Consider the following 8,260-nt stretch of genomic DNA (forward strand, 5'->3'; position numbering starts at 1 on the left):
GGAAGGAAGGAAGGAAGGAAGGAAGGAAGGAAAGAAGAAAGAAGAAAGAAAGAAAGAAAGAAAGAAAGAAAGAAAGAAAGAAAGAAAGAAAGAAAGAAAAGAGGGAGGGAATAAGGGAGGGAGGAAGGAAGAAGGAAGGAAGGAAAGAAGGAAAGAAGGAAGGAAAGAAGGAAGAAAGAAAGGTGAAAAGAAAAGGTTCATCCAGATCACAGTGGGGCAGCCAAGACTTAAACTGAGCCATCAACTATGAACTGAAGCCTGTACAAATTGTGAACTAAATACTCCCCTAACTTGTGGGTGTTGGGTATTTTGTCTCCGCAACAAGGAAAAAGTAACTAAGACGGAATTGTAATAGCTATAGGTATCAAGACTCAAAATTAGGGAGAGAGATGGGGCTCAACTGCACAGACAAAGAGAAGTAGGTATTTATAACCAAGGAGCAGGTAGAGGAGGGTGGTAGATGGAAAAGCACTAAGAGGAGACATTAAGGGCAAGGATATTTTTGCTAAACTGACTAAAGTATTCTTGCTGAGGGTAGGTGATTTAATCAGCTATCAAGAGTGATCAGATAGCAGGGGATATGGTTCAGTGGTAGAGTGCTTGCCTTGCATGTACAAGGCCCTGCATTTGATCCCCAGCAACACACACACACACACACACACACACACACACACGAGTGATCAGATAATCGGGGTGAGAGATTCTCAGTAAACCCATCCAGCAAGATTCTTGCTACAGACGGGCTATGTGAGAAAAGAAAGTATCCAAAATCAAGGCCCAGCTTAGAATAGGACTCACAGAAGCCTAACAAAAGCTGAATGGAGGAGGGAGTCTTTATTACTGCTCTGAGTTTAATAACTCATAGAATTGTAAGGCTTACATTAAAGGATGCACACTAAGTCCTGAGAATTGTGCTCAATAAACATTCTTCCATGAGTAGCAATAAAATGGAGGTAATTAAAAGTATTATCTCCCAGCTGGGCACAGTGGCACATGCATATAATCCCAGCACTCTGAAAAGTGCTCAGGCAGAAGGACCCCAAATTTAAGCTGAGCTTAGGTAACTTAGTGATTTAGCAAGCTCCCAGTCTCAAAATAAAAAAGGGCAGGGGTGGAGCTCAATACAAAGTCCCTGGTTTCGGACCCCACTACTAAAAAAAAAAAAAAAAAAGTATTATCCCAAAAGTAAAACTTCAAAGCCAAACTTCTTGGACTGAAAACCCAGTTCTGCTATGTTTTGGTCTGTTTCCTATTTGAAAATGGGGATAATAATCATACCTACCTTGTAGGGCCCTTATGAAAGTTAAATGAATTAGTGTAAAGCTGAAAGCAATCTGACTACATTGTACACAGCTGTACTGGCAAGTGTCCTACCACTGAGCTACATCCACTGCCAAACATCAACAATTATAACGCATGAATTCAATGAATGTGTTGGAACACAGCACATTCCCCACAACAGGAACATTATTCTATCCCTTCACTTAGTTTTTATTAGTATTGACAACAGGAGATATAGATATTTGTCTTTATCTATGTTCTATGTTATATAATAAACATCATAGAATAAAATAAAAGCAAGAATAAAGTGCTTTTGTATGGAGGGAGGAACAGTGTGAAAAGTAGAACAGAAGCTAATTTTCTCTGAGTTTGTTGTACAGATTTTAATTATAACCATATAATTATTACACACTTATAAAAATATTTTTTAATTCCTAAAATCAAAAGCAAAACCAAATATATCTCTGTATCATGTAGTTCACATAAACAACCAGAAACAATTCCTTTCGGTGGGGAAGATTTTCAGATAGATCCCATCATTTACTCAGCTTGTCCTCAAATTCACAATCCTCCAGCCTAAACCCTCCTGAGTACCTGGAATATAGGCATGTGCCGCCATGCCTGGTTCAGGAAAAAAAAATTATTTTAAATGATATAAGAAGTTTGTCATTGTATTATGATCTCTAATGGTAAGGACAAAAAAATCTTCATTTTTTTCTATTTCAGCAATATCATTGGGGTAGTCTCAGTGGTATCCTGAGATGCTTGCAAATGACACACAGAATAAGGTAATGTGTCATTATTTTGGTGCACTGGAGAGCCATATTTTTGTTGTTGTGGTGGTGTTTCTTTTTTTTTTTTTTTTTTTGAGACAGGGTCTCACTTTGTAGTATAATCGGGTGTTGAGCTCACTTTGTAGCCCAGGCTAGCCTTGGATTCATGGTGATCCTCCTGCCTCAGCCTCCCAAGTGCTGGGATTACAGGCATGCACCCAGCAAGACTCATATTTTTAATGTGTAAGAAAGGTCATATAGAGAGACGTTAAGACCAAGATGTTAAAACCATAAAGTACTGAGTATGAATTGGATTGCTCATATAAGTTAAGAATGTAAGTAGTGTCTTAGTTACTTTTCTTATTGCTGAGATAAAATACCTGACATCCAAAGTCAAACAAGGTAAGATTTATTTCTGCTCAGTTTGTAGAGGTTTCAGTCCATAGTCAGCTGGCTCCAAGGCCATGTGGCATGGCAGAGGGGCATCACAGAGGATAAACAGTTCATGGCATGAAGCAGAAAGCAAGCAGCAGCAGCACCAGAAGCAGCAGCAGACCTGCCCTCCCTCTCTTCCTTTATATTCCATCCAGGCTGTGAGCCTATTGATTGATGCAAGCCACCCCCAGACCAGGCTTCCATTATGCACCCCCTTAATCCCAGCATCCCAGCCTTAGTCCACATTCACATATCTAATCCACCTTCAAAACTCCCCACTTAGGACTACGTGAGGTTTTGCCGAGGACACCTAAATACAAGCATGGATCTGTATTTTACTTTATGTATACTTTTATTTACATTTACTTTCTAGCTCTGTCTACTGACATTCTTAGAATGACCTTCTCTTTCTTACTTTTCTCTTGTTGCTGAGACAAAATACCCAATGCCCAAAATTAAGGAAAGAAAGGTTTATTTAGCTTACAGTTTGTGGAGGTTTCAGTCCATACTTGGCTGGCTCTGAGGCAGAAGATAGCAAAGCAACAAGAGCAAACCGGGGAATGGCAGCCGAACAGCAAAGCAGCCAGAGCAAAAGGGAGGAATGGCCACAAGTGGCTTCTTTCCCTCCCTTACATTGTAAACAGGCTACCCCCACCTAAGGGGCGTGTAGCTCTCACATAATCTCCACACCCTCCTCCTCCAAAGGCTCAGGATGTATACAAAGTAAGCACCCTGGCTCCCTGCTGAGGCACTTAACCAAACCTCTAGACTCCCCAAGTTGACACAATGTATCAACCATAACACTCCACCCCTTGTCAACTTGGCAACCAGATACATTTCTTTAAACCAGTTTCCAGATACAAAGACATTATATTCCATTAGAACCATAACATTTCACCCCCTAAAGACTCATGCACATCCCCTTATGCAAAAGTCATTTAGTCCATCTGCAAGAGTTGCCAAAGTCCTAACAGTTTCAGCATTGCTGAAGAGTCCAAGTCCCAAGTCTCCTCAGAGATGTAAGGCAAACTCTTAGCTGTGACCCCTGCACAAATGAAAAGTTAAACACTCCCAACATTCAATGGCACAAAATAAGCAGTACCATTCCAAAAGTTACAAACAGGGGGATACAGAGCATGGGGACCAAAGCAAGCCCAAAATCCAGCAGGGCTAACGTTATGTCCTGTAATTCCACATGCAGCATCTGGAGCAACTTGTGGCACATTGTGAGCTCCAAAGGGCTTGCATGAGTCCACCCCTATGACACTTCCAGTGGTTACAGCTGCCACAGCTTCTCTCTTAGGCCTGCTTCGCTCCCTCCCTTGCAGCTTTCCTTAGATGATCCACGGTCCTGGCTTTTCCAAACTTCTGAGGTCTCCAGTGCACCTTTTGCTTCACACTCACAGCCTCACACACTGCCCCCCTCAGGGGCACACTGCCTGGCCTCCCAGGCCTTCTGAAATCTGGGTGGAAGCCTCTCGAACCTCAGAACTCGTGCATTCTCTATGCACCTAAAGCCAGGGCCATGGGGATGATGCCAAGGTCTGCTGCCACCTGGAGCAGTAGCCAAGCTTTCCTCTGTCTTGGCCACAGGGGTCGAGTGCCTGGATCGCTGGGCACTCTGAATCCAATTCTGAGGAACAAATTTTCTATGCTGCCACCATTCTGGAACCTGGTGCGGCTGCCACCACCATTCTGGAACACGGCGCTCAGCAGCTTTCTTCTCAAGGCAAGGCTTTCACCTTTGCAGTTTTGAGGCTGCAAAGGGTGGAGACTTGCTGCTTCTTGTGATGCCTTCAGGCCATCTTTTTTATTTTCTTGTTCCTTCTCAGCAATGGAGATCTCCTCAGCTCCACCTTTGCAGTCCATAGCTTTACTGCAGCTTTCTTTCTGGCCAAACTCACAACATTTTAAATCATCCTGCTGGGCTCTTTCTTCTCGATTCTCAATATAAATCTGGCTAAAAGCCCCCAACAATAGCCATGCCACTTCCCCAACATTCGACTGCCTTGAAATTTCTTTTGCCAAATTAACCAGTCCACTGCCGCCCTTAATCTCAGTCTTAGGCAAAGTCTCTGGACACAAGCAAAATGCAGACAAACTTTCTGCCAAGCCATAACACACATCGTCTGGAGTCCAACGACCAATGAAGTCCTTCTTCCCAGCAGAAACCTCCCAAACCTGGTCTTTACCTGCAGGATTTCTATCAGCCTTCTGGTTTTCGAAGCTCTGACCAGAATCTCCCAGACAGAACAGCCGAAGGCGTTCTAAGAGCGCTTCTCTTTCAGGCGACATCTCTGAACCTTTCCGAACACTTCCCACAAGCCATTTCCAAAGGCTCTTGAACCATATGGTCAGGTATAGTCACAGCAACAACCTCACTCCTCTGGTACTAAATTCTGTCTTGGTTACTTTTCTCTCGTTGCTGAGACAAAATACCCAACGCCCAAAATGAAGGAAGGAAAGGTTTATTTAGCTTGCAGTTTGTGGAAGTTTCAGTCCATACTTGCCTGGCTCCGAGGTAGAAGATAGCAAAGCAACAAGAGCAAAGCGGGGAATGGCAGCAGAACAGAAAAGCACAGAGCAAAAGGGAGGAATGGCCACAAGCAGCCTCTTTCCCTCCCTTACACTGTAAACAGGTACCCCCACCTCAGGGGCCTGTAGCTCTCACATAATCTCCATGCCCTCCTCTCCCACAGGCTCAGGATGTATACAAAGTAAGCACCCTGGCTTCCTGCTGAGTCACTTAGCTAAACCTCTAGACTCCCCAAGTTGACACAGTGTATCAACATAACAGACCCATCCAGTAACCATGAGCCCAAGTTGTAGTCAACTGTATCAGTCATTGTTTTATTAGAGAAACAGATATAATACAAGATGTACAAATATATAAGAAATTACAAGATTGGCTTACGACAGCCAGCCAGAGTTGTATGAGGAAGCGTGCAGAGGGTGTCTGCACACTTAGTTCAGGGTCTGGAGTTCACTGCAGAGTTCCATACAAGTCTGTACCAGGGAGCCAATGAGTCTGCAACGGAAGGCTGAAAGATCCAAGGCAGAAGCCGAAGAGTCTGCACTAGAAGCCAGGAGACAAAGTCCAAGATGAAGGTGAAGACTGGAGCTCCTCCAAAAGGAATGGAAGTACCTCTGTCCTTCTTCATTTCCTTTTTATATCATCAAGGTGATGATCCACTGTAGGGTGATCCTCTACACTCTAGGGTGTAGAACTGCAGGGCCAATAGCTGAGCCAAATTTAGTTAAGCTTCTAAACGTGTCAAGTTGACATAATCAATCAACCACTACATCAACCTTCCCATTAAAAGGAACCAGGACTCAGTACAGGTGTGGGTTCCCCACACACACATGACAATATACTAGAGACATTCCTCACTTCTCTTAGACACAGATTATTCCATTATGTAGCCACCCTTCCATGGCTTATTCAAGTCATCTTTTGAGAGACGTTTGGCTCCTTCTAGATTTGTGGTATCATAAATCATGCTATAAAGATTCACTTTCTATGGCTATGCACATTTACAGTTTATTATGCTAATGTATTTCTTCAGCATTTTTAAAACGTGAAGAAAAAAGGTAACTAGCAACAACCTGAGTAAGAGAGAGTAGGGAACACTGAGGCAGGTAGTGCAGGTTGGGGGGAACTATGGTCATCCCCAAACAACCGTCTCTCACAGAAACCAGAATGAGCGCTGTGGAAATGACATGACAAGAGGCCAGACCTGAGAGACAACTAGGAAAAGAACTTCAGGAGTGTGAGGACAGCTGGATTTGAGAAAGGAGATCTCTCCACCAGATTCTTATCTGTGAAAAGTTGACAATCACTGGGTAGAGACAGCATAGAAAATCTGAGGAAGAGAAATTCACTGGAACACTACACTTCAAAGGCCTTTGAGATGTCAAACTCAAAAAGTCAAGTTACCAGAAATGGTCCAACTACACACCTGAGGGTCCTCAGCACACGGGCAGTAGCCCTATCTGTAACAGTGGGAGAGTCTGAGCCAGAATCCTGAGGGAACCCATGGACATGTAGCACATGCTGGTGTACTGCACATATGTGTGTGGGCACATGTGGGTGTGTTTAATTGAACACAGTATAATAAACATCTAAACATATGCAAGAGCGACATAATGAACCTCTAATACCTCTTAGTTCAGCTTAAATGACGAAAAATAATTTATTATTCTTTCACTACCACCTCCCAACTTTTTAAGTATGTTAAGCAAGATTCCCAAATTCATAGGATTTCACCGACAAATGATATATTTCTTATCCTAACATATAAGTTCTGTTATTCTTACAACTACAAAACCACAATTCCACCTAACAATAGTATTCTGCTTGGGCTGCCATAATAAAATACACTGATAAAAGTGTAAAAAAACAGCAGAAACGAGTTTTCTTCTGTCTGTAGATTGCACGTTAGAGGTGAAGGGACCCACAGGCTGGTTTCTCCTGAGGCCACTCCTCGGCTTACCGATGTCTTCCTGGTGTGTGCTCACATGGTCATTCCTAGCTACTTGGGAGCCTGAGGCAGGAGGACCTCAAGTTCAAGCCCAGCTCCGGCAACTTCGGGAGATCCTGTCTTAAAAGTCAAAAATGGTAAAAGGGAATGCAGGTGAAGCACAGTGCAAAGGCCCTGTGGTCAGTCCCCAGTACAAAAAAACGAAAACAAAAACAAAACAAACAAACAAAAAAAAACGGGAGAAAGTACGTTATCTGTAAATGGTACACCTGACAAGCAAGTGCTTAGTGTCCAAAATGATAACTACTCATAATGACAAAGCTCGATTTTCAAACAAAGGACTTGAACACAGGGTTCTTTGAAGAACAAGGCCAATGAAGACAAGAAAACACTTTCCCTGCCGCTGGACAATACAAGTCAAAACTACACTTAGTACCATTGCGCATCCTTTAGACTGCTGTTAGCAAAGTAATGGAAAACAAAAACCTCGAAGAGGCCAGCTCTAATGGCATAGGTCTGAAATCACAGCACTTGGGGAGGCTGAAGCAGAAGGATCACAGGTTGGAGCCCAACCTGAGCAACCCAGCAAGACTCAGTCTCAAAAAGGAAGGGGCGGGGGCGGGACGGGGCCAGCCACGCCCACCCAAGCCTTCCGGCCCGGGCTCCTCATCCAGGCCCCGCCCCTTCCGCCCGTGTCACCGACACCGCCCAGCCGGTCGACCCGAAGTGCGGCCGGCCGGCTGAACTGGCCGTGGGCCAGGCGGAGGGTCCGCGCCGCTGAGGGGCTGCGTGGGCCTTGCGGCCTAGTACGGACCACGTTCCGCGAGCCCAGCGCCGCGGCGGCCCACCGTGGGGCAGGACTGCGGCGGGGAGGCCGCTGAGCTAAGCTCGCGAGATCCAGCGCGGGTCAGAGGTGAGCGAGGCGCTCCGGGAGCGCCGGTCTGGTTCTCGCGAGAGGACGCCGTCCCCCGAGACCCGGCGCTCTGGGCGGGGGCCTGGCGGCCACTCTGCAGGCGCCCTGTCTGTGGCCTCGCCGGGTGCTACCCCGCCACGCTTTTAATTCTAGGGTGACCTTAGAGTTCCACTTGTAGGTGTTACCGGAAGCGCGCAAGGTTTTGCGTGAAAGTTCTCGGGGGGCGTGTTCCTGGGTGCCGGTGACGCCCGTGCGGGGGCTGACGGCGTTTTGCGGGCGGAAGCTAAGTTACCCGGGAGCTGCGTCGCTGGGGGTCGGCGACCGGCCCGGCAGGCGGGCGTTGGGGGCGACGTCTCGAAGCGGCGCGCGGAGATGCC

The 8,260-nt window shown here is 45.6% G+C and overlaps 1 protein-coding gene across 6 annotated transcripts in view; it reads left to right on the top strand.

The window, feature by feature from the left end:
• The first annotated feature begins 7,645 nt into the window (after window positions 1-7,645).
• The window catches only part of Supt20h (suppressor of Ty 20 homolog (S. cerevisiae)), a 37,520-nt gene continuing 36,905 nt past the window's right edge, over window positions 7,646-8,260 (top strand). For 4 of the 6 annotated variants that reach the window (XM_013515794.1, XM_013515799.1, XM_013515798.1 and 1 more), the window contains exon 1: window positions 7,917-8,057. The gene's annotated coding sequence lies outside the window, so the exon portion shown is untranslated. Of the gene's footprint in view, window positions 7,884-7,916; window positions 8,058-8,260 lie in introns of those variants that run through there. The other 2 variants (XM_013515800.1, XM_013515801.1) reach the window with 1 other exon arrangement.

Source organism: Chinchilla lanigera, unplaced genomic scaffold, assembly GCF_000276665.1.
Source record: "Chinchilla lanigera isolate Chin_1 unplaced genomic scaffold, ChiLan1.0 scaffold00030, whole genome shotgun sequence".
NCBI classification, from domain to species: domain Eukaryota; kingdom Metazoa; phylum Chordata; class Mammalia; order Rodentia; family Chinchillidae; genus Chinchilla; species Chinchilla lanigera.